The sequence below is a fragment of the Leptonychotes weddellii genome, chromosome 13 (genome assembly GCF_054177405.1).
Source record: "Leptonychotes weddellii isolate Sample4059 chromosome 13, ASM5417740v2, whole genome shotgun sequence".
In the NCBI taxonomy this organism is placed as follows: domain Eukaryota; kingdom Metazoa; phylum Chordata; class Mammalia; order Carnivora; family Phocidae; genus Leptonychotes; species Leptonychotes weddellii.
Window position 1 is genome coordinate 9,018,399 of NC_138381.1, and position 26,907 is coordinate 9,045,305.

Consider the following 26,907-nt stretch of genomic DNA (forward strand, 5'->3'; position numbering starts at 1 on the left):
CATTTGCTCTTAAGCTAGATAGTTGAAGAGCAGGCCTGTGATCCTTTATCTGTCTCTTCTGACCCACAAATAGGAAGCTACGTATTCAAGAGTGTGTAGCTACAACATTGTTGGATCTCCATCATACCTGGTTCCTGAATTCCTAATCACCTGAGCCAACCTGCAACAGGAATGTAACATGTATTCAAAAAAACTCAGTGGTTTCAAGCTACTGGGAATTCAGTATTATCTAGACTAACCTTATTAAAACAATGGCCAGATTTCAGTTATACAGTAAATTGCATTGCCCTGGTATTATCTAGTGTGATATTTATGGTTTGACTGAAACTGTATCTTAAGGCTCTGAGCAAATTCAAATACAAAATTTATTGTAAAATGTACGTAATTTTGAAGAATACATGTATCGCAATAGGGCAACTTCTACTGGTAATTTAGGCTTAATGCAAATATAGTAAGTTTTTCTTGCATTCAAAAATTTTAAGACATTTTAAGAGTGAGAGATAAACAAATATTGTATGTTGGGTTTTAGGAAAATTTCACTAAGATTCTACTAAAAAAGTAAGAGAACAAATTAAGTAATTTATCTTTTTGATAGAGATTTTCCTCTCTGTACCAGTAATCATGGGAACACCTGTTCTATAATACACAAAATATAAATTGAGTTAACCAAGCATACTCCTAGTTAGAAAGCAATATGTTAAATCTGTAGCAAAGCCTTAAGCTCAATTAGAGGAAGACTTAAATCTTTTTTTTTTTTTTTTTTTCCTGACAAAACAAAAACTGCTTGGGTAATTTAAGAAAAAAAGAAAAAGGAAAAGTAAATATGAAACCATAAAAGGAAGTTATGTTATAAAAAGAGAGTAAAGATCTTGGCCATAGTAGCCAAATTCCAGCATGTTGATATATTCATTTTGGCAATCATAACATCATTTGGTTACATATGTTAGGTTTAGAGTCTCCTTGCTTATGTTTTCAAGAGCTAGGGAAGGATTTGGAATTGAAACAAATTGAATTAGGATATCCAGTGTAATTGGTATCTTATAAGAATAACAAAATATAAGAAAATAGATTAATATGAATAACATGATAAAATATTACCCATTGTAGAGAGTCATAAATTTATGACTAAATATAAATAAGAATGAGGTAAAACAAAATCAAATTAAATATGGATAATGCAGTGATAGATCCTGGATTAAATGGTAGTCCTCTTCCAAATGAGAAGGTCATTTTACTTCAGATACATCCCAGTTTGTGAGAAGCCTGTGGTGACAACTGGAGGAAGACCAATTCATGTGGTCTAATCACTGTTAACGGTGGGTGGCAGAGGAAGCAAGGAGGAGAGTCCCAAGACCCTCTGATGTGATATGTGGATTCTGGGACTATTTTTCACTAAAAACCAAAAGACAAAGAAAATTGAGTTAGAATAGGAAGGGGAAAACATATTTAATTTTGGACAGAAAGACCAACTTCAAAGTTAGCACCTAGGCAATCAATCTCCTTTTTAAAAAATCATAGAAACTGACAAAGAAGCAGAGACAGCTCAGAAGGCTTACTCATTATAGGGCAAAATTTCTTCTAACTCAATACCAATGTCAGCATCTGACCATTTCAGAAATCAAAATACAGGATTCCAACATACATTTTTAATGATAGAATTCTACCCAGGATCCCCTGTAATTTGAAATAGAGTAGAGGAATTGCTATTATCAATGGCAACTCACCTTTTTAAATGAGAAAACAGTTATCATCATAGCTGCTTTGTTATAGTACACTCGGCAAAGATATGTCATTTATTTTATTTTATTTTATTTTTGAGAGAGAGCATGCATTTGGGGGGGCGCTTATGAGGGGCAGAGGGAGAGAGATAATCCCTAGCAGGTGCCACACTTTGCAGGGCTTGATCTTAGGACGCTGAGATCATGACCTGAGCCAAAATCAAGAGTCAGTCACTTAACAAACTGAGCCACCCAGGTGCCCTAAAGATGTGTCATTTTAAAATATAGTTGACTATGAGAGTATCAATTGCTAATCCAGCTCTTATCTGATGGTATTATTAGCCAGATCTTCCACTTAGCTTGTACATAGCTTGTACACACACACACACACACACACAATATCCACATAAATGAAACTACACGTACATATAGAAGTATGTGACTCCGTATCTGTAAATGGTATATATTATATGCATGTGTATATATTCCAGATGTCTTATACATAGAAAGATAGATAATAGATCAATCAATTAATAGATGATAGATTTCCCAAATGATCCTAATGTAATCTCAGGTAGAAAGAAATTGTGGGCTCCTATATTCTCCTTTTGTTTTCCCTTTATAAATAAGCCCAAGCCCTTAGGGATTGTGTCTGAGACACCAGCTTCATCTGAGATGTCCGCAGCCTAATTGTAACTAGTTTTTACCAGGTAATTACCTGGTAAGTTATTTTTCCCTTCCAGGGTATCTATTTTTTAAAACAAAGGGTATCTTTTTCATTTTATGTTCCACACAACCAACAAAGCCCTAGGCACATATGAGGAGAACACAGATTTGAACTGATAGAAGGAAGGGCAAGAGGAAGGAGGATGGGAGTGGAACAGAAGGCTTTCAGAGATCTGCCTGTACCATCCAGGGCCCACAGGATACCCACCTTCACTAGTCCCTAGACTAGCATAAAACTGAGGATGAGCAACAATACTCTGTGACGTTTCTAATAATTCCAGAATTCTGTTCAGTCTCTCATGACACAGGGAAGGAGAAAGACAACATAATATCAGAGCCAATAATCTCCTCATTGATTAAAAAATAACCTAAGCTATTTAGGAAGAAAAAAAATATATCTCTGCAAGGTTACATCCTTCTGTCACAATCTACATCTCCCTATTTCATACACTAATCTTCCAAATGCTCATCTCTCTTTATTTATAGTTCTCTCCTCACTGTGAGGTTTGTAGAATTGATGGTGTAAATGGATACCGCAAACTCTAAAACAAAGCCTCACATTTTCTAGTTGCCTGTGAGGGGAAAATGTCTTCTATGAATGTGTTCATACTTGCCTTATTTGAGAATAATCATTTATCGTCCTATTTGGAAAAAAAAATAAAAACAAAAAACAGAAAACAGGCCCACAGGTACCAAACCCAGGCAGCAATATGGGTCAGTGTATGTAGAGATGAATTTGATTAAGCCACAGTGGAACCATAGATTAGATTCAGGAACATCAGACATGGCTGTCATTACAGCTGCCAGCGTGGGTGGGCTGATCTGTCAGCAAGGATTGCAGTCAACCTGGGAATGTGGTCTTGCACTTCTTCCAAGCAGCAGAGGGCTGAGCTAAAAACTCTTAGGTCTTTGTTGGCTATGATGATTCTTCCAGGGCCAATGATCAGTAAAACTAATAGAATTATGGAACAGTGGACTTCTGTGTTTTGCCTGTTGCAGAAAAGCTTGTGAAAATTGGATTTCTTTGCATGTAATTAAACTATTTGATGCTGTGACCAGTGTAGTTACAGAAGATATGCTCACCTGCTTGATAATTCAGTTTCTCACCAAATATTGGCTGATTATTTGCACAAGTAATTTTGCCAGTGATTCTAAGGGATACATAAATAAAGCACATATGTGAATTGTACTGCCTTCAAGCTTATGATATATAGCCATAAAAAATTACGGTATATTTCTAAATAATATACACAGCCATAGATACCAATCATAATGAAAGTTACATCTATGTACTATAATGAGTCCGGATTAAGGCACATGGGAATTCGAACAAGGATTCTATAGTTTTCAGTTTAGAAATATAAATTAAAGTTTGTGGTAAATATGAAATTTGAATTAGAGAGAGAGAAGAGTGTGCATTACAGTTTAAGGAAAAAAGGCATTTTTGACAAAGAGAACAGCAGGAGAAAAAGCACACAGAAAAATTTCACTTTTGATTCGAAATAACTTACAGTTCAGTATGACTAGCGTCTGTGCTTAATATAATGACAAATGATGAGAAAACCACTTATATAGGTTGTTGAGTTCAGAGCATCATTCTATAGGCAACAGGGAGACATTAAATAATTTGAACAAGAAAGTGATCTTCGGGAAGTCAATCGGCAGCCAAACATGGACATCATTCTATAGGCAATGGGGAGACATTAAATAATTTGAACAAGAGAGTGGTCTTCAGGAAGTCAGTCAGCAGCCAGCTCTGGGAAAGAATGCTCAGAACAGGGAACAATGAGAGATGGACGGAACAGTAGGGAGGATACTGTAGCTCCCTGGGGTTTCTGGAAGGAAGCAGGGAGAGTTGTGGGCAGATGAATGAGAGGCATTTTGGATGTAGAACAAATGATATCCTGCAAGTGAACATAGGTGGAACCAAAATAGAAAACAGTCAAAATGATAACAAACAAACAACTAAACCGTGGTCCAAACGGTACGTTTTCAGAAGAGATAGATTCTGTCCAAAGAAGTGGGATGTTCCTGAGAGATAAAAGAGATCCATTATGCCACTGAAAAACTCAATACAAGGGTTGCATTTGATTTTTTTTAATTAATTACTGCGTTTGATGAAGGAATTAAGAGTCCTGTTTGCAACATTGTTGTCATTGGTTTTCTGCCATTGGAAAATAAGCATCATTTTTTTTAAAGATTTTACTTATTTATTTGACACAGAGAGAGAGATAGTGAGAGAGAGAGAGCACAAGCAGGGGGAGTGGCAGGCAGAAGGAGAGGGAGAAGCAGGCTCCCCGCTGAGCAAGGAGCCCGACGCAGGGCTCGATTCCAGGACCCGGGATCATGACCTGAGCCAAAGGCAGACGCTTAACAGACTGAGCCACCGAGGCCCCCCGGAAAATAAGTATCATTTTGTATGAATTTCCTTAAGATTGGATGGAGTAAGTAGGGGGAGAGAAAATGTGATTTTCTTCTGCATGTAGAAATTCCAAACTTTAAAATGTAACAAAAGTACTCCTGGACAAAGACACCAGCCAGTTTCATTAGTTTTGTGGTTCATGTTCGGGTCTATCTATTCGGTTGCGTAACAGTGGTGAAGATTGAATTTGAGCAAAGTGAGAGCTGATCTTTGGAAAACATGCAGAATTATCATCTAGACTTTGCTTATCTATGATTCCTTTACTCCCATATATTGGTGTCCAGCTGCCCCCCAGTAACCTGTGCTCTCATGCAGGCTTCGCCCTCCCAGGTCCCTTCCCTACAGGATGCTCATAGGCTGTGTTTCCCTGGAAGCACCTAATACTCCAGAATCTTCCTAAGTTGTACATCTCCACCGTGTGTCTATTGCTCTTCCAGGCTTCCTGGGCCTGGCTTTCTGTGATGTAGGAGCTAGTTACAAGGAAGCCAATCAACTCTAACCACTTACTGATTAAAAAAAAGAGAGCTTGAAAGAATATATCCTAAAATCTTGAGACCAGTTATTGCTGGATGTGAGAAAGGAGGATGTGGAATATACGATGTGTGTGTGTGTGTGTGTGCACACGCATGTGCACTGTGGGAGTTACAGGAAAATTTAAAGGAATAACCCTCAAAAATAAGCTATTTTAAGAACATGCAAAAGCAACTTAAGAAACATAGGAAGGGGACTGGGGCAATATTGGTGGAGCATGATGGATAAATCCACAGACTTTAGCTTCAACTCGGGGAACCCTGTTCTAGATCCTACTGATTTTGTCGAAGTATAGCAAGTTACTTAAACTGAATAGTTCTGTTTCCTCATCTGAAAATAAGTAAGATAAATAGCACTAATTCACAATTTCATTTGAGAGGATGATTAAATTGGTAATACACACTTATCTCTTAAAGACACTGGCTGGTACCTGTTCAGTACTCAGCCAGTAGCTTTTATCTTTATTATCATGGTGGATTGCTTTGATATTCCTTTTGCATTCTCCCCTGCCTTCTCCTTCTTCTCTTCTTTGTCTCATTGTGAAGGATTAGTTTTGAGTAGTTTGCTCTCACAAATTCTCCCCTGTGCCAAATGGCAGTGAGATAGTCAGAACCGTCCCAGTCTTCTGGTAAAATTTTCCACCATAGAATAGAACAAAGCTAATTGGTTCCTATGGGACTTCCTTTCTACAACTAAATTATCTGCCCGAGTATTGTGATATTTGTTTTTCTTTAGAAAATAATTCATTATACATGTTCATTTGAAATAGCCAAGCTATAAAAATATGTTTTATACAATTTATGTTTTAAAATCACATTAGTTTACATTTATCCTTGTCATCAGCCAGTACTTTTCTATAGGCATACCTAATATGCATACATTTATAATATTGTGGATAAAATTTTCCACTCTACAGTTAACCTAAATACCATGCCATGGATACTTTATCCATTTTTCTATATGTTAGATGCTGTGGGAACTACAAGAGAAGCCTAAAATCTGTCCTTCCTTCCTTTCAACTGCCCCATCACCACCTGCTTCTCTATTTACAGCTGCCCTGCTTCCTGCCAAGCATCCAATCAATTTCAAAAACCTGTTCTTTATGGCCTTCCTCATTTTTTCCAATATACGTTCAAACTCATAAACAAATGAACTGGCTTGTATGTAAGGCAGTTTTTTTTTGTCACTGTTTTATAACTGGGAGAGTATACGGTCTATACAATTTGCTACCTCTCCTTTTTCCCTGGGTCAGCTGGATGGTTCTAATGCTTTGTTTGTAATGATTGATTAATTTCCCATTGTCTGAATGGACCACATGTATTCAACAGACTTATTAATGGACCCTTACCATTTAAAATTTTTTACCTGTACAAATAATGCTGTGATAGACATTCTTATAATTACTATCCACATGTCCTGGACTTCTGTTTCTAGGAGAAGTAGAATCTGGATAAAATAAAATGATTGTTTCAGGAAAAAGGTATTTGAACTTAAAATAAAAGTTTTATGGAAAAATATTTTGGATGACCTGGTTCGTAGATGCACAGATTAAAAGAGGAGAACTTTATAAGGTAAGTAGTGGTCAGTTTCAGGAGCAGAAATGTGAGCAGAGGCAGAGAGAGAGGTGGACCCTTACGCTATTTTAGCTTGGTCACAACTGTGGCAATACTCAGCTGGAAGACAAAGGAAAAGTCGGGCAGTGGGAGCAACACTAAGAAAGGCAGGAAACTTGTATATTTAAGGTATGACTTATAGCTCATGAGAGCAGGAGTAAGTGAAAAACACAAACAGATTTAATGGGCTTATATACGGATTGTTTTGAATAGAAAAGTAAGGAATTTGGACCTTCTGTTGCTGCAAAAGGGAAATGAAACATATGACGTGATTTTTGTTTTATAAGATGAGGCTATCATTTGAACAAACATTTCCCAAAAAAGAAACCCAACTAAATGCTCTTACCAATTGTCAAAGAAATGCACAGCACACCATAAACATAGTTTCTGTTTCTCATGATAAGACATTGTAAAGGTATAGGAAAGTAATGAATTTCATGCCGTTAGAAAATGAGTCGCTGTCTTTCTGTGATGCAGGTTAGCAATTTATCCCAATAGCATGAAAATTTCACAGACTCTTTCAGCCATTAATTCCCCTGCTAGGAATGTGTCTTAATTAAATAATGACAGCTCTATATAAAGATTAAGCTCTAAGTTGTCTAATTGTCACTTTTTTTAATAATAAAAAATAGGAGCAAACCCAACATTTCAAAATGGTGAAGTGGTAAAATAAATTATGGTATATTCAAGTAATGGAATATTAGGCAGTCATTCAAATAGTATTATAGAAGATTCAATTGTATAAAATAAATATACTGTAAAGTGGAAAATGAGTTCCCCTAAGTTTTAGCATTAACATTTAAAATATAAACCTACATAAAATAAATAAATATATATAGGAAATATACATATGCATCTGTACTTATACACCTGTATGTATGTGTGTATATATGTTTACCTCTATATATTATATATACATATATACATGTATACATTATATGTACATGATATTTGTAGAGAAAAACTTGGAAACATATACTTCAAATTAACTTCTTTCTCCTTTTATTTTATGATTCTTTATAATTAAGGTATGTTGCTTTCAAAATCATATAGAACCAATGACTACTAACTATAAATGCATTTTTAAATGTAGAAATACAAATACCACCCTGTCCACAGTGAAAACTTGTATTGGGAAGTAACTCAAGTTGAGGGACCATTTAGTACACTCTCCACATGATAAATACTGATAGCCTGAATTAAGTCCCATTAGGGGAGTTAAAAAGGAGAAGGTAGTAAAAGGTATGGTAAGACAGTGCCGTAAAAATAAGTTTAATTTAAAATTAGTAATAATATTGCTGGTGACAGGCTGAGAGCTACACTTGCGGGGAGCATGGCATAGTGTATTGAGTTGCTGAATCACTAATGTAACATTGTGTGTCAACTATACTCAACTATACTCAAACAAAAAATTAAAAAAATAAAATAACATAAAATTATCAGCTTGAGAATTGAGAAAAATCAAAATTGCGTTAAGTTGTAGGACACTGGGAACAAAGACTTTTCCATCCAGTTTTGTCGGAATATCATATTCTGTGACTCCTACACCTCAGCTCAATTTTGGTCTCTACACTTGTATTTTCATTTTGGTTAAATGGTAGCCTTTGCACTGGGTATTATATGCAAACAATGAATCATGGAACCCTACATCAAAAACTAATGACGTAATGTACTGTGATTAACATAACATAATAAAAAAGAAAAAAAATGGTGGCCTTTGTCATTTCTGGCAATATCTTGGTGTTCACTGACTTTGCCCTTATGCCTGAGAACATGTCATTGAATTCAGACCGGTTTATGCCAATGGGTACTCTCAGGTTCTCTACCCTGGCTCCTGTTGGACCAAACTCAGTAAACCTTCATATACTTTGTTTACTAAGAAATTTTATCCACATTTTATGGGTTGCATTGTGTCTCCCCAAAAGATATGTTCAAGTCCTTACCTCCATTACGTATGAATGTGACCTTACTTGGAAATAAGGTCTTTGCAGATGTCATCAACTTAAGATGAGGCTTACCCTAATCCAGTGTGACTGGTATCTGCATAAGGAGAGGAGAACACTGTGTGAGAACAGAGAAATGTTTGGTGAGGACAGAGGCAGAGATTAGAAAGGCGCCAACTATGAGCCTAGCAACACTAGGGATTGCCAGAAGCCGCCAGAAACTACAAGAGAGGTAAGGAATTGACTCTCCCTCAGAGCTCCCAGAAGGATCCAACCCCGCTGATGACCTGATGTTGGATTTCTAGACTCCTGCACTGGGAGAGAATACGTTTCTGTTGTTTTAAGCCACCCAGTTTGTGGTAATCTGTTAAGGAAGACTTGGAAAACTAATACAACACTATAAATTCTAAAGTTACAGAACAAAAGAAAAATAAACAACCTAAATTCCATGAGGAAAAGAATGGTATCTGTCTTGTTTATTGCTCTTCTTAGTGCCTGTCATACAGTATATGATAAATAAATGTATTTAGGGAGAAAAATATGAATATATGTTCTGTATATTCCTCCTATAAGAGCTAAGTTGGAGAGAAAAGAAAAAATTTCCTCAAAGCTGACATGTAAACAAACTAAAGATTCGCTAGCAAAATATATATAATAATGCTAATAATTATTTTATAAAACAATCAATATGTTGAGTCAGAGGAAGCATCTTGGAAAAAATTAATCTTCAACTTTGTATTGAAGAAATTTCATTTGTTGTTTTTTTTTTTTCAACAAATTACTTACTTGTCCTCTGTGTTTAATATAATGCCAAACATGGCTTGAGAGCAGGTAGGGAAAAATCAGCATGAACTGAAAATTGGATAAGGAACAAATAATATAGGTAATGGGGACAATATAAAGCCCAACACAATGCAATAGCCGGTACTGGAAGGGAATCTTTGTGAAACAAGTTGATACTGGCCTCGAATACAAAATCAGAAGTAGGAAAATGAGAAGGGAATTTTAGCAAAGACAGTCATTTGTGTTCTCTGTTCCCAAATATTGGAGTAGAGAATATGAAATGAGAAAGAGAAAACACTAATATAACTTTGAAAGGGTAGTGCCATTGATAATGCCAGGAACTGTCCTGACATTATCAACCTGCAAAGGTTGTTGATTTCAGGTGGTGGTAGATAGGAAGGGCAGGTGCTAAGTTAGTTTTACATGGTCAAGTGCATGAACTAACAAGTTAAAATGTAGAGGCGCCTAATCAGGTTCCCATGGCTGCTTACAAATTACCATTAACTTGCAGATTAAAACAACACAAATGTATACTCTCACAGGTCAGAAGTCTTAATTAGTCTTATGGGGAAAAATCAAGGGGTCAGCAGGGCTAGCTCTTTCTTGAGGCTCTGGGGGAAAACCTGTCCCATGTCCCTTTCAGCTTCTAGAGGCCACCTGCATTCCCAGGCCCTTGACCTTTCCTTGCATCAATCCTACCTTTTGTTTCTGTGTCATGCCATGTCTTCAACTACTGACTGAATTTTTGCTCTCATAAGGAGACTTGTGATTGTATTGGGTGCACTTGATGAACTAGATTAACCCTATGATCCCAAGATGTTTAATTTAATCACCTTTGTAAAGTCTCTTTTATCATGGAAAGTAATACCTTCTCAGGTGCCAGAGATTGGGATATGGACATTTGGGGGGCCATTATTCAGTCTACCACAGAGCCCAATAGACAGCTGTTAAGTATGAGACTGGAGAGAAAAAAGTAGTGGTTGATAAAACTCCAGAAGTATTAGAAGAAGTTAAATTTGCAGCCTATAGGAGAAAATACAGGAAAATGTTCATTCCTTGCTTGCCATTAAGTAGAAAAATATATTATATTTAAATCCCATTTAGACCACTTACTAGTGTTACTGGTAGGAAGTCATTGGTATATGTCTCAAACTCCAAAGCTACAGTTTCTAACTTTTATTTCTAATCGCCTCTCTGATGTAAGTGATAAGCATTTCTTGAACGATGACAAATTGTAAGACATCATGCAGCACACAGTTATATGACCCTAATCTCAATATACACAAAGGTATAACCCTAATAAAATTAGATTTAAATAATCATCAAGTGGATGGGCACACATTCCCTGAAGCTCAAAGGAGGAACTAATTCAGTACTGCTCTGATCTTCCTCCCCATGCCCTATCGTAATAAATGGCATTCATCAAGCTAGGAACTGGGGAATACTCTTTCACCACCACTTACTGTTCTCTGGTATCTACTCTAGCACCAAGTCCTGTAAAATTCGTTTCCTGATTATTTCTACAAGTCATCTGCATGCATCCATGTAAACTGTTCTAGTCAAATTGCCATATTTATCCCTGGGAAGTGGAAAATATCCACACATCCATGTTAGTTCAGTCAGGCTAAGCTTCTGCAAGTTCAAGTCTTATCAAGTGCCTCCCTACTTAATCACTTAATCACTTCCTTTGCTCTGAAAGACCCAAATATTGAGCACATCCTGCCAGGCTCTTAAGAATCTGACCCTGGACTACATTAGTGGCATCATGACCTGCAAAGTTGTCCTTACTGTCTGTGTTCCAACCACAGAAGATATTTTCAAGTCCCTTACCTTCTAGCCTCCACTTCTTCCTGGAATGACTTTCCCCCACTTTTTCTCTAGTACATTCCTCTTCTTCCTTTAAAATTCAGCTCAATTATCACTCCTTAGGGATCTAGACCTTGACCTCCCCAGGGTATAGATTACATAGACTCAGAGTACCCACTCATTTCTCATTCATAGCATTATTGATGATTGCACTTAAATAAATCTATTGTGTAATGAATGGTGTAATTAATCACACAAATATTAGCCATAAGCTCCATAGTTGCAAAAACTATTGCTATCATATTTCAGAATGTTGTCTCCAGTGCCTCAAACGTATTTAATGATTAGTAAATATTTTTTGAAAAACTGAGTAGCTTAAAGGATAATTAAAACCTTTCTAAGTAGATAGATAAGTAAACCATTTCTAGTCAGAGTCAGAACTGTCATTTGAAGCTTAGGGGTGAAGTCAATAACTCTAGTTAAAAATAACAAAAGGAGAAATGTTGCTCATAGACAGAGATATCACACAATGGGAAACGTGTGGTCTGAAGAGTATGGTGGAAGGAAAAAGGTCAGGAAGCATAAATTTCAGTCAAGATCGTTGGTGTATCAATGTATGACTTTGAGTTCTCCACCTTGGAAAATCACCTAAAGTCTCTGCTCCAGAGAGTTCTTTATTTATTAGCACAGCTGGTTCTAGTGCAATTCAAAAGGATGCAAAATACAATAAATAAATTAATAAATTAATTAATTAATATATTTCAAATCTTTCATTCAAGGTAAAGGATTGAGAATCAAAAACATGACGTGAAGGAAAGCAGCTATGTTAGGCGGCAGACGTGTGATCAGATAGAGCATAAATGCAATGTGCAGTGTTCACAGCTCTTTAAAATTTGAACGTCTTGTATGACTTGATTGAAATATAAAACTAATGGTTTATAAACCTATTATTGAGTTAAATGAAACATCTACTAGCACATTTAAAGCAGTTATTTTCTAATCTCTTCTGAGCTTATTCGCCAACGGAACAGATGAATGCATTTCTAATCAACTACAAATTCAAATGTGAAATGATCATTTGGTTCATTAAAAAAAAGAAGAAAAAAAAGTAGTGTACACTTAGATTCCAGGGAGGAAAATACTAGTAAGACTTGCTACTGAGTTTCCTTTACTTATATATATATAGATATATATATATATATTTTTAAGATTTTATTTATTTATTTGAGAGAGAGAGGGAGCACGCATGTGCAGGGGAGCTGCAGAAGGAGAGGAAGAAGTAGACTCCTGGCCAAGCAGAGAGCCCGATGTGGGGCTCGATCCCAGGACCCTGGAATCATGACCTGAGCTGAAGGCAGATGCTTAACTGACTGAGCCACCCAGGCACACCCTCCTTTGCTTATATTTTTGATGGTTGTATTTAAAGGTATAAAATCGAATATGTTTATATGTTTCACAGAGTTCTGCCTTTGAAAAAGAATAGTTTCTCTAAAGCTTAGAGCAGGCAGATTGATCAGAATATTAAAGACAAACTTTGTTTTTTTTTTTAAGTGACTGTTTTTCCTAATATATTTCCAGAGGCATAGTTTGGAAGGAATATTGAATAGCAAGTCAGTTGTCATACCCATTCTGCAGTACATGTGAAGAAGTGTTTAAGGACACTTGTAATAAAGAAGTTTCTAAGAATAATTTTTTTTAAAGAATTTTATTTTTATTTTATTTTTTTAAAAGATTTTATTTATTTATTTGACATAGAGAGACACAGCGAGAAAGGGAACACAAGCAGGGGGAGAGGGAGAGGGAGAAGCAGGCTTCCCGCAGAGCAGGGAGCCCGATGTGGGACTCAATCCCAGGACCCTGAGATCATGACCTGAGCCGAAGGCAGACGCTTAATGACTGAGCCACCCAGGTGCCCCTCTAAGAATAATTTTAAAAAGTCGATTGTCAATGATTTTTTTTGAGGCTGCCTACTGTTATCTACAAAGTAATACTGACAGAAAAAAGGAAAGGGAGAGCAAGAAAGAGAGAGAGAAGGAAAGAGAGAAAGAAAGAAAGAAGGAAAGAAAGACAGACCTACCAATATTTAAAGCTGTAACTAACATAAATTATGAAGTACTGAAAGTATCAAAAGGAAACATAAAATGTAATAGTAGGATTTCTGTATTAAAATGTATAACTTTAGGACAAAAGCTGTAATTTTATAATTTGAACTCCAATCTCAAACTGTGATCACAGATTTTATGATAATAATTATAATAATTAGTATGTCCTTTCATAACTTTAAAAATATTAATTTTTATCACGAAAAAAGTATGGTGTTTTTTATTTTTACCTTTCTAAGATAGTGAAGATATAAATCAAATGTAAAAAATAAAAATTAAAAATGAATGAGAAGTAAATATATTAAATTAGTAAAAATGAAAATAATCATTTTGTATACCTTATATTTTATTTGTAATGAAGAGCCAAAAGTTGGATAGCTAGTGCATGGAGTTGCTATTTCTTGTAGAAGCTCATCTACATAGGATGCATATTATAAATGACAGATACACATAGAGTTGCAACTTACATTTTAAAGTCAGTACATTCTGACATGAAAAATATGCACTTCAAAGTTGATAACATATGCCCCCTTAAGTCGAAAAATTTCTGTTAACCTGAAGAGATTTATCTTCAGGGTAGGAAGCAGCAATTCAATAGTAATTAAAAAGAATAAATCATTTGCATAAGATATTCATTCAATATAATGTATAAAAACAGGCACCCTCCAATGAAACTGTCTAATGAAACAGGTTTGAAAGACCTGTGATCTCTATGTTTAATGTGCTACATAGCAAGATCTGTGTTAAGTGTAAATGTAGGTGCTAAAAGTGGGCTTGATTTTAGAATTTTATCATAGGGCGCCTGGGTGGCTCAGTTGGTTAAGCAACTGCCTTCGGCTCAGGTCATGATCCTGGAGTCCCGGGATCGAGTCCCACGTCGGGCTCCCCGCTCTCATGCTCTCTATCTCATTCTCTCTCTCAAATAAATAAATAAAATCTTAAAAAAAAAAAAAAGAATTTTATCATAAATTTGGCTCCATAGCACTTAATTTCATTCTTAATTAAGTCTGGCCTTGACAATCTCTCTCTCTGTATGTATCTGTACAGCAGCTGTAAACATAAACATACACATATACAGAAAGAGCGGGGCGGTTGGCAGGATCTGAAGTGTTACCAACTACAAAGGATGGAAGTTTGTCTAGATCATAAGATAAAAATCTGTATTGATAATTATTTGTTAAGGGACAAGTAACTTTCACTAAATCTTGGAATTTTCTGTATCATAGGTCATATATATATTCCTGCTATAGTATATAATATTTCTGTATTTTTTACTTTACCTCTCCCACTATTCTGTGGGTCCTTTTTGAGCCATTAACTGTCTGCCTCCCAGAGCTAAGCACAAAGCCTGGCATATTAGATGCATTAAATGTGTATTAAGTGTTGAATTAAATCAAATCAAATCAAATCGAGTTGAATTAGAAGTACTGGTAACTTTAAAGTGTTATCCTAACAGAAAACTTCATGAAGGTCTAGGACTAGCTACAAACAATGGATATAAAAAGCAGTTGGGTATCAGAACTGGCATACAATGTGAAAAATGTGTGGGGAAGTTCTGTAGGTTAGGAGAAGATTTGTATCAGAAACATGAAAGAAGTGAAGATGAAGTTGAAATGGAACAAGGACTTGACACAGAAGTGAGTTTCCTTAGTCTTCAAGTAGACTATTTCAGTTCCTAAACCCTGGAAAGAGTCAATACCAAACTCTGGGGATCTACTGAGCCTGAGTCAAAATTTGTATCGTTCCATCTTGATCCATCTTGACAAGGGACACAAAGTGGAATGAAAAAAGCAGATAGACATATGAGGAAACATGTCTTTCTGATGAAGCATAGTTGGAAGAAAGGCAGGCAGGGGCAAGAGGCCCCCACCCTAAAAGGAAACCACGCTTAAAAGGATTTTATAAGAGCCCTCCACCCTTTCCCACGTGATAGGGTAGATGACAAAAACCTGATTGGGTGACAGGCGCAGGGAGGTTTAATCAGATTAAATCAGCCTGCCAACAAGCCCATAAAAACCCCTAGACTTAGAAACTCTGATGGCAACCCTATCGGGCCCCCTCTCTCTTCAGGAGCTTTGTACTATCGCTCAGTAACTTTACTATCGCTCAATAAACTTTGCCGCCCACCACTCTTCATCTGTCTACTTCTTCATTTTTTGAAGCGGCAGGACCGAGAACCATGGGCACTAAAGGAGAAGAAAATCCTGTTAACATTTCTAGCTTAGCCCTTTGATTTCACTTCTGGCAGGTCAGCATGATCAGGAAATAAATAAGAAAAGACAACGACTCTCAATTTTCAAGCAAAAGGATTTCAGAATAAGGTATTGCTTAGATAGGTTATGGAAGAGCTAAAACTCCAAAATAGGGACAAGGAGGTGACCTAAAGATTAACAAAAGCAAAGAGCTGCTGCTGTTTTGGGGCTGAAAAGCTATTACTGGAACTAAGGGAATAGTTTCAGTGATAACCAGAACCAAGAAGTTGGAATCAGAGGACTTCTGTTCATTAAGTCCTGGAACATGAAGGAGATAGAATGGCTGCCAGAGATGCCTCCCAGGATTGAGTGGGAGCTGGTCCTTTCCTGCCATCTTATGGTCTTCTGTTACTACCTTTGGCTATACCTAGCCCTGGAAGTCTGCTGCAATACAAAAATAATAAATAAATGAATAAATAAATAAATATAGAATTAAATAATAAATAATAGGGAAGAGGAAAGGATTGGATCTGGGAACAAAAAAGCCAAGATTATGCACAGCCATTTTACATTTTCTACTTAGTTTCTATCCTCACTATTCTCTACATGTAAGCTCTTATAGAAGAGCCTTAAACTTCATCTATCATGATGCAATTATCAATTCAATAAGGAATGTGAACAGCCTTTTGACAAATGGTGCTGAGATAATGGGATAGCCACAAGCAAAAAAATCAAGATGGATCCCTATTGCATATATACATGAAAATTAACTCAAACGGATCACTGATTTAAAGATAAGGTCTAAAGTGATAAGATTCTCAGTAAAAAACAGGAGTATATCTTTGTGGTCTTGAGTTAAACATTGATTTTTAGAAACAATACAAAAAGGCAGAAGCAACAAAAGAAAAAAAGATAATTTGGCTTCATCAAAATCAAAAACTTTTTGCTTCAAAGAATACCATCAGGGAAGTGCAGTGAACAGCATGCGGAATGAGAGAAAATTTTTGCAATCATGTACCTGATAAGGGACTTATATCTAGAATATACAAAGGACTCTTAACAATTCAGTAACAGAAAAATAAAAAAACCTAACTCAAAAATGGGCAAAACATTTGAAGATACAGTCATCTGAAGAAGTTACACAAATAAGCACAATATACAGTGTATAAGCACGATATACAATAAGCACATGGAAAGATGCTCAATATCATTAGTCATTAGGGAAATCAAATTAAATCCACAAGGAGTAACCACTTCATACCCACTAGGATGGCTAAAATCTAAGACAGTCAACGACTAGTGTTAGTGAGAATGTGGAGAGATTGGAACCCTCACATATGGTGGGTGAAAATATAGAACAGTGCAGAGGCTTTTGAAAAAAAAATGGCATTTCCTCAAACTTTTAAACTGAAGTAAGATCCGGCAGTTCTAGTCCTAGCTATATACCCAAGACAATTTGAAATGTATGTCCACACAAAACCTTGTACACTGATATTCATAGCAGTACCATTCATAATAGCCAAAACTGCTAAGGAATAGATAAAATTTGGTTTATCCATACAAAGCCACATATTCAGCCATAAAAATAAGTGAAGCATTGATACATGCTATAACATGGATAAACCTTAAAAAATATGCTAAGTGAAAGGAGTTAGTCAAAAAAGAGCAATATTATATGATTCCATTTATATGCAATATCTAAAATAGGCAAATCTATAGAATAGAAAGTATAAGTTTGCTTCTCTATAACTGGGAGGGGAGAAGTGTTGAGTGGGCACGGGGGCTTGAGAAGTGGCTACTAATGCATGCAAGGTTTCTTATGGGGTATTGACATGAGAAGCAGTAATGGGATGGTTGCAAAACACTGTGGGTATAAAACCACTAAAAAACACCGAAATGGACACTTTCAAGAGTGAAATTTATGTTATACGACTTACATCTCAATAAATCCGTTAATGGGGCACCCAGGTGGTTCAGTGGGTTAAGTGCCTGTCTTTGGCTCAGGTCATGATCCCAGAGTCCTGGGATCCAGAGCCCATATCAGTCTCCTTGCTCAGCGGGAAGTCTGCTTCTCCCTCTCCCTCTGCCTGCCATTCCCCCTGCTCGTGCTCTCAATCTCTGTCAAATAAATACATAAAATCTTAAAAAAAAATGAAAAAAAAAAGGCTGTTAAAAAGAGGGCATTTAAAGGGCGCCTGGTGGCTCAGTCAGTTGAGTGACAGCCGCTTGATTTTGGCTTAGGTCACAATCCCAGGGTCATGAGATTGAGCCCCACCTTGGGCTCCATGCTTAGAAGAGAGTCTGCTTGAGATTCTCTCTCCCTCTCTCTCTGCCCCTTCCCTGGACTGAGCACATGCTCTCTCTCCCTCTCTCTAAAAGAAATAAATCTTTAAAATTAAAAAAAAAAAGAGGGCATCTGACTTTTCCTCATAAACAAAACATGTATCTTTTGGGTCCTTTCCATCAAAAAAGTATTGTTCATGCTTTGGGAACCTAAAATGGCTAAGATCATATTTTGAAAACTGTAAGAAGCAGATTAAAACAAAATATTGGATTTTCAAAAGTACACATTGTGTGTGATGAGAGACACAATCAAGAGAGGTTTGTTCAAGTTGCTGCCTGTGATGTTTCTACGAAAATCAGCCAAGTGTATGGGGAGGAAAATGAATGTTTATTTGTGTCTGACTCAACATACTGCTCTGCACTGTCCCATAATCAGATGCCGATCTCCGTTTATTTTTATAACCCTTCTCTTCATTTTCTTCATGGTTAAATTGTATGATATGTGTTGTTCTGCTTCAGGAAGAACCATCTGTTGTGTAATTATGACCAGGGGCTCACCATTATCTCAAGGTGTAGAAATTCAACATTATAGGTAATATGAATGCATAATTTATTATGCTTATGGACCTAATTGAAAACTCAAACGTCTCCAGTAAGAACTCTATTTTATCAAGAATTGTCCGCCTTGCAAAATGGCATGTTTCTCTCAAACTTGTGAACAAAACAACTTCTAAACCTCAAAATTTACTGAGCAATTTTTTTTTTAATGGGAGTTTTTTTGGCTTTGAAACAATTACACTCGATTCAGAATAACTAAAGATGTAAAAATAATGTCTGTGAAAAAAAGAGGAAATATTATATTCATTGGTAGTCATTTGTGACTTTGAAGCTTTATTACTGTTTAGGAAGTAGGAAGGGCAATTATAATAATATGGGATAATGCCGATCAAAACATAGGAAGCAATCCTCACCATAACGGGTTGTTTACCTCTTTCTGAACTTCATAAGCTAGAGGGGAAAAAATAATAATAAAGATAATAGTTAACTACTATTCTGTTATATCATATCTTCATTTTAGTCCCTAGACTCAGATACCTGTGTCTATTAGGCAGATTATGTGTCAATAGAAATGTTTTATTTTCATTAGAGAATCTCAGATACATAATATGAGTTTTTATTTAGAAAATATAAAAATGAAAATAGAGCATATTCATGTCCATCTGGTGCATTGTCTTTTTTTTTAATAAGATGTGTGTATTTATTTGAGAGAGAGCATGAGCAGGAAGGGCAGAGAGAGAAGGAGAGAGAATCTCAAGCAGACTCCACACTGAGCGTGGAGCCTGGCGCAGGGCTTGATCTCACAACCCTGAGATCATGACCTGAGCTGAAACCAAGAGTTGGATGCTTAATTGACTGTACCACCCAGGTTCCTCTGGTGCATTGTCTTTAAATATTCCTGCTCCCCTGATTACATGGTTTCCAAATTTCATAAGATCTGTAAAATTAACACTTGAGCCTGCTGGCTCCAATTTCTCTTATGAGTTACTAAAACTTACCCTAAATAACAAATTATTTTAAAGTTGTATATTATGATATTTAGTGTACCCAATAGAAACACGTACCTGGTCTACTTTTGTTATGCTTCTGAATTCTGAAAGCTACTGTCAGATTGGACACATCTTGTTCAGATGTATACATTTAGCATTCCTTGAAAGACATCTCTAACCCCAGAATACACATAGATAGCAACAGGTTTAATTGAAAAATAATACATAGTTCACATCATGCCATCCAGGAAATGCAAATTAACACAACAATGAGATGCCTCTATACACCTGTTAGAATGGCCAAAATCTGGGACACCTACAACACCAAATGCTGACAAGGATGTGGAGCAATAGGAACGCTCAGTCATGCTGGTGGGAATGCAAAATGTTATAGCCACTTTTGAGGACATTTCAGTGCTTTCTTACAAAACTAAGTATATTCTTACATGATCCAACAACCATACTTCTTGGCATTTACTCAAAGGTGAAAACTTATGTCCACACAAAAACCTGCACATGGATGTTTATTGCAGTTTTATTCATAATTGTCAAAACTAAGATGTCCTTGAGTAGGCGAATAGATAAATAATCTGTGGTACATCCAGATAGTGGAGTATTATTCAGCATAAAAAAAGAGCTGTAAAGCCATCAAAAGACATGGAGAAAACTTAAATGTATGTTATTCAGTGAAATAAGTCAGTCTGAAAAGGGTACATACTATATGATTCTTATATGACCTTCTGGAAAAGGAAAACTATGGAGATGGTAAAAAGATCATTGCTGTGGTAGAGGTAGGAGAAGGATAAACAAGTGGAGCACAGAGGGTGTTTAGGGCAGTGAAACTACTATGAATGATACTATAATGATGGATACACGTCATTATACATTTGTCAAAACCCATAGAATATGCAACACCAAGAGTGAACCCTAAGGTAAACTACTGACTTTGAGTGATAATGATGTATCAGTGTAGGCTTATCCACCATAACAAATGTGACACTTTGGTGACCAATGGTGATAATGGGAGGCTGTGCATGTGTGGAGGCAAGGGGTAGCTGGGAAATCTCTACACTTTTCTTCCAATTTTTCTATGAACCTAGAACTTCTCTAAAAAAAAAATCTTGAAAAAATGCACACCTTTAAGTATATTTATTTTAAAAATATAAAATTACTAATAACTCATATTGTGCTTTTACTAGTAAGACTGAATTTGTGTAAATGTTTACCAGGTATTACTGAAGGAAATATTTATGATTTACAAGTCCAGTGGTTCTCAGAATATTGTCCTGGGATGATCATTAGCAAGGTACCTGGGAGTTGTTACAACTGTAGAATCTCCTATTGCATCCCAGGCCTCTGAAGCAGAGACTGTGGGCTGAGGCTGCACAGTCTATGTTTTCCACACACACTGAGGGCTGAGGACCACAGGTCTAGTGTATGTTGATTTCTGTCATCGTTCATATCTAGTTGACTTCTGTCCACTGGTGCACCTTTCACAAGAATGATCATTTTCCTGTGTCAGGAACAAGGTAGCCATATATTATACTTGACTGTCCAGCATTTGTTGAACCTTCCCTCAATATTTTGTTTTATATAATAGTTTCATACATTGTGTGTCCCACCCTCCCAAAGTGGATATCCGAATACTAAATTTGCCCACTTCCCTGCAGTGAGAAGACACATTGTCTAGGTTATCCCAATTAGATGCACTCAAAGGGGAACTGGGTTTGAGGGGCAGCATGAAGGATGGCCACAAATAGGTCAGTTGATATGTGGGTAAGCACAGTGGTGCAATGTCTGGTTCTTTGGGAGCTGGTGTGTAGCCTTGTCAATGCCCAGGGATAGTGATAGTGTCTTGCTAGAACATCCTCTCACTGTTCACAGCTTTTGGCTCCACTGTTCTGGACTGAGTAGCACTAAGCCTGGTTCTCTGACTTTTCTGGAAATTCTGTGAACTTACCAATTTCCTTTCGCAAAAACTTGCTTTTTAGTCTTGCTAGAGTCGATTTTGTTCTTCCCAACTAAGAATACCAAATGTGGAGAGTATTTGCTATTATTTATAGAAAATTCTATCTTTGGCTGTAATTGGCAGATACACTTTACAGTTGGCATCAGCTATATTTTTTTTGCTTGAAGTGTAGTTGACATGTTATATTAGCTTCAGGTGTACAAAATAGTGATTCAACATCGGCTATATTTCTGAGTTCTAAGTGCCTCTTTTCTTTAAAGCACAGTGTAAGTGGGATCCTCACATTGGAGTGATTGTTGCCAGTTACTCCAGACAGAGGAATAGCTTCTGTGTACTTGGAGTGTGCTTTGGATTTCTGCTCTGTATCTTCCTCAGCAGTCTGTCATCTCCCTGAACACCTCGATTTGTTTCTTTGCATTGTTTATTGTCCTCGCTTCAGTTACCTCAAAATTGTCCTTGAGTGGTTCTTTGTGGGTGTGATGATTTTATGGTTCCTGGTTTTTTGTCAGGAACAGCTTCTAAAATGAGCCTGACCTTGACTCCACACCGAGCGAGAGTCCACGCACGCTGGATTATTTCCTACATATCCAAATGGCTCATTCCCCCTCCATCCTTGCCTGAAGCTACTGGGAATTTATTGCTCAATCCTTTTATATGCATTTTGTGGTAGTGTGTGATTCCTGGCCTGAACCTATTTTACTGAAAAAGTAGAAAGATATGGCAGTTAGTAGGATGTATTATGGATTAAATTTTAGAAATGTTAAATTTTGTGTTAGAAAATAATTGGTTAGGGGCGCCTGGGTGGCTCAGTCATTAAACGTCTGCCTTCAGCTCAGGTCATGATCCCAGGGTCCTGGGATCAAGCCCCTCATCAGGCTCCCTGCTCAGCGGGAGGCCTGCTTCACCTTCTCCCACTCCCCCTGCTTGTGTTCCTTCCCTCTCTGTGTCTCTGTCAAATAAATAAACACAATCTTAAAAAAAAAAAAAAAGAAAAGAATTGGTTAGTCTTCTCTTTGACTCTGATTTTGAGAATATAAGGAACATTCAAAATATGCCAACATCAAGAAATCAAAAAGTAATAGGAGAATAGATGGGACAAAATCAGGGAGAGATGATTTCATATTACCCAAGAAAGACAGGAGAATTTAAATGACTTAATTTAATACAACAGAGCCATTTTACAAGACTGTTGGAAGATAAATTTATATTTTGAAGGCTTACTGCATGGATGGGGAAAAATAGAGTCAGTGGATATAGAACACTAACTTTCCGAATTTGTGTGTATGTGTGAACCAATAAATAGCGATAAAAGGATGATTCTAGGGGCGCCTGGGTGGCTCAGTCATTAAACGTCTGCCTTAGGCTCAGGTCATGATCCCAGGGTCCTGGGATCGAGCCCCGCATTGGGCTCCCTGCTCAGTGGGAAGCCTGCTTCTCCCTCTCCCACTCCCCCTGCTTGTGTTCCCTCTCTCACTGTGTCTCTCTGTCAAATAAATAAATAAAATCTTAAAAAAAAAAACTTTTAAAAAAAGGATGATTCTAAGACATTTAAATAAAATGCAAGACCTGAAAATCCAAATATACATCTGACATTGAAGCAGCTTTTATAAAAGATACACCTTCAAGGTAAATTAAAATTATTCTTTACAACAGAACTACTAATAAGATCATAATTTATTTTCATCTGTTCGTTAATCTTCCTCTGGTGAATGCCAGCCATTTTTTGTCTTCACTACTATATGCTATGGTAAAGAGTTACAAAAGCATATTTTGTTACCAAATAAATTGTCTGTTTATGAAATGAATAAATATTATTTAATGTAGAAAAAAATAGCATAAATATTGCTAGTTCTAAGGGCAGATTGCATTAAAATGTTTGGAAGCACTATGTCTCCCTGATGAAGAGTACTATCAGACCATCCATGTTTGCCTCCTGGTTTACTAAATAAACAGTTAAGATGGAATGATTTCCAGTACTTGAATCTGTCATCATATTTCTTTTTTAACAATTGCTAAGTAATAGAAGGTCATCAAAACTTGTAATATAAAGTGCTAACTTTTTAATTATAAATTAAATCTACATCATTGTAGATGCATATGGCCATATCTTCATTTTCCTATGACTCTTTTTTCTTTTACTGTTATGCATTTCTTTAGGATAAAATTGCACTTCTATTTCAAAGCAGCCTCTTGGCCTAGACTAGGTGAGAGATAATAAAAGCAGGAGTTAGAACAGTGACATAGAGTGGCAAGGATCCGTTTTAGAAATGGGTGGTAAAATCAGTCAGACTTCGTGGTAGATTGGGTGAAGCCAGTAAATGTAAACTCTTCATAGGTGGTAATAAAAGGAACAAATTAAGGCAGTGTCCAAATAAAAACGGAAAAGCAAAGTGACATCATTTTTATGGTGGAAGAAACCTCCATGCATACACATCCAGGTTATAGATCCGGTAGAAAAGGACAGGTCAAGGATAGAATGATAGCCAATATTTATTGAGGCTTCGCCTCCTTCTAAGTACTTTAGAAGTCTCTCATTTAATGCTCACCAAATGCCATATCAGGGAAATTATATTTTTATCATATTTTACAGCTGAGGAAACAGAATTCTAAGTAATATGCCCAAGTTCGCACAGCTAATAGTGGAGACTGACTTTGAATCTGGGTCCTTAACAAACTCACCACTGTGTCCCACTAGAGAAAGAAGAAATAACCAATGAAATCCCAGAGATGTGATTGAGCAAAAGCACAGATAATGATTTGTCCTGACAGGAAGATGCTCTGGGACCAGAAGAAATAGCATAAAGATAGGACAGATGTAGATAGGGTTTTAAAATAGGTTAGACAAGAAGTTAAAGTACTTTGCTGCTAGCTTTCTTTCACTTGATAAAGAAGAAAGCAAAGTTGTCCCTCCAGTTCTAAAGCAGGGTAAATATTGAAGGGCTATCTTAAAACATGTGCTGAAGGAATAAGCTACTTGATTTCTGAGGACAGAACAGAAACTATCATCATATTTCTATTGATTTCATTGTGCAAGAAACTTGAAGAAATCATTACAAAATGACCATATGTTGGCATTACTTTATATAAAAAGTAGGAAAAATGAAGACTCTTATTTTTTTTAATTCAGGCTAACTCCAAATACCACAGAATAGATGGATTACCTACTTCTGAGCTACATTATGTAAATTTGATTTTTTTAAATTTTATAAAACAAATACCAGGTTTTAAAGAATACAAAACAAACACAAGAATTAAATTATACCTTCATATTCTAAGATGTAAATCCAAGTAACTGTAGAGAAATGTATATTTATTACTAATAAATATAATTCCATAAAGCTGAAAGAGACTTTGGCATCAGATGACCCAAATGGTTCCCTTCTCAGAAGAGGAAACTAAGATCCTATGAAATATATGACTTGGTAAAACTGATACAGTTCACTAGGAAAACCAAGCCTTCATATACAGTATCCCTTTTGTATTCAGAATACACTATCCCTTGTGTATGTGGTCAGAAGAAATGTTACCTCATGTTCTCTTTTACTCATATATTCTTTAAGTTGTCCTATCATTCATGCCAATTAATCTACTGCAGTAGATGTATAAACTACTAATTGATCCTAAGGGGTATGATAAGGGATGGAACATTTACAGAATGCACACTGTTTGTCAGGATCATCGCTAAGCACCTCTCTCTGTACTTTACCATACATAATGACCTTAAGTATTTATTGATAAATCCATTTATTTTCAAGGTCGAGAGAAGTGTGGCTGAGGGACGTTAAATAACTCACTTGGGGTCACGTATGGCCATTTCCCTCCCATCACACTGTGAAATACCATGATGTTTGCATCTGTTAAATATCTAAATTTCATTTTTCCCTGTGCAACTTCAGATATTTTTTTTCACTTTTAAATAATATCAGCATGGTTCCAGAAAGTTTAATCTTCGATTTCAATAGCATGTACTACACAGAAGAGTTAGAATGTAAGTGTTAAAAAAGAAATTAAGCTTAACTGCTCTTACCCTTGAGCGCTTCTGGAAGGGACCAGAGAAGCACAATTTATGGGAAGGAAGCACACAGTGGAATGAGGTGCTACCACTTTCTCAGAGGAGCTTGCTGCCCCCCGGGACCACTCACACTGGAAGGATGCCACATGTCCTATTTCCTCATAAACTTGCTAGCAAATCTAACTTTCTTAGGGAATGCTAGTTTGGCATCTCCCAAGTCCCATGTGTAAACTCAGCGGGCAACGGAAACTGAGAAATGCAATTTATTAAGTTCTCTGCAGGACATGTATGGAAATCTCAAAACACAAGGAAGGATTGCAACATACTTTAGGCAGCCCAAACTTAAAAATGTTCGCTACAATTCACCCATAAATTTCCCAATATAAGAAAACACCTTCCTTTATACTCAAACAACGGAGGGGCGCCTGGGTGGCTCAGTTGGCTGAGCACCCAACTCTTGATTTCGGCTCAGGTCATGATCTCAGGGTGCTGGGATCGAGCCCTGCATTGGGCTCCGTGCGGGTGTAGAGCCTACTTAAGATTCTCTCTCCCTCTGCCTCTCCCCCAACTCTCTCTCTCTCTCTCTCTCAAAATAAAAAATAAATAATAATAATTTTATTCAAACAATGGAAATAATAGGTTCTAGTCCCTCAACCTAGGAAAATATAATTTCACTCACAAGAATCAAAACAAGTGCATTTTCTTACCAAAATGAAGAGCCTCACATCCTGTGGATCTGCTTCAAGTTCAGATTTCTAATTATTATTTCTTCCTCATTTAGTTCTATCATATTAGCACTTTGATATTCTGTAACATGAAATAAATTTGAAAATTTAACCACTCCACAAATAATAATTAGGGGAAGAGAATGGGGAGGATATTAGTCAATGTGCATATGTACATATAACACACAGCAAAGAAAAGAGGAAAAAAAATGGGCAGGAAGTGTCACTGTTATTTCTCCAATGGGTTTATCAGAAAATCATAGTTGTTATTTGTAATTTAATTCTTCCATCAACTATTCCATGTTTCCACTTCCTGAACTCTTTATCCCTAGTGGATCTGAGTGCATAGTTGTCCTGCCTGCAATGGTTGCTGAATTCTTGCATTACCTATTACCATTGAACATGGCAAAAAATAAGTGGCATTCCTAGGATTCTCTGATTTTAAGACATGATCTTTACTAGCCCTATAGTGTAGCAGAAAACCTATTACTTTGTCACAGGTTCCATATAGCATGCTGAGCAGCTACAGATACCC

General features: G+C 36.6%; 1 long non-coding RNA gene across 1 annotated transcript; it reads right to left on the bottom strand.

Moving 5' to 3' along the window:
* Window positions 1-256: 256 nt before the first annotated feature.
* Window positions 257-26,435, bottom strand: LOC145716678 (uncharacterized). The gene is made up of 3 exons (XR_014139475.1): window positions 26,355-26,435; window positions 3,528-3,595; window positions 257-1,392 (listed from the first exon to the last, which is right to left on the bottom strand). It is a non-coding gene; the product is annotated as an uncharacterized LOC145716678 (long non-coding RNA).
* Between the last annotated feature and the right edge of the window lie 472 nt (window positions 26,436-26,907).